This window comes from Cebus imitator, unplaced genomic scaffold (assembly GCF_001604975.1).
Source record: "Cebus imitator isolate Cc_AM_T3 unplaced genomic scaffold, Cebus_imitator-1.0 Scaffold381, whole genome shotgun sequence".
Classification (NCBI taxonomy): Eukaryota; Metazoa; Chordata; class Mammalia; order Primates; family Cebidae; genus Cebus; species Cebus imitator.
The window spans coordinates 1347751-1348510 of NW_016107696.1; positions in this window are offsets into that span (position 1 = coordinate 1347751).

A 760-nucleotide genomic window follows, 5' to 3' on the forward strand; every position below is an offset into this window, starting at 1 on the left:
TCTTTCTTCAAGTTGGCAATTTATTTAGGGACGTATCATCTGATTTAACAGAAGGAGTTCGAGACCAGCCTGGACAAGAAAGCAAGACTGTGCCTTTACTAAAATAAAAAAATGTTAGCTGGTACAATGATGTGCCCCTGTAGACCTAGCTACTCAGGAGGCTAAGGTGTGAAGACTGCTTGAGCCCAGGAGATTGAGGCTGCTGTGAGGCTGGGTAACAGAATAAGACAGTTTCAGAATTTTTTTTTAACTGTATAAATATTATTCACTGCTGAGCTAAGCAGTGTACTCTGATATTTCCTCTCTCATTCAAGAACAAAATTTACTGATACTCAAAAGTAAATTACAACTCCCTTTGCAAGGAAAAGGAGACAGCAATTGTGTTTTTCTGTTGTTTTTGTTGAGAATACTGTTTTCTGTCTAATTGCCTTCCTTGGTAAATAATCTTTTTCTATTTCGTTTTAATGTGTTATGTCTATTTTTGGAGTTCTATAGTTTTGGTTCAGTGTCTAAGTGGACATTTGTTCCTTCTTATCCTGCTTGGCACATAGAGCATTCTCAGGGGCAGATCAATGACTTTCATAAATTCCGAAAATTTCTTGGCCACCATCTCATCAAACATTATCTCTTCCTAATTCTCTTTTAATCTCTCTTTCATAATTCCTTATCTTTCTAGGTTGCAGCGAGGGCATTTTTTTTCAGACTTCTTTTTCACTTTATAATGATCTTTTTGGCCATATCTAATCTAATCTTCTGTGTG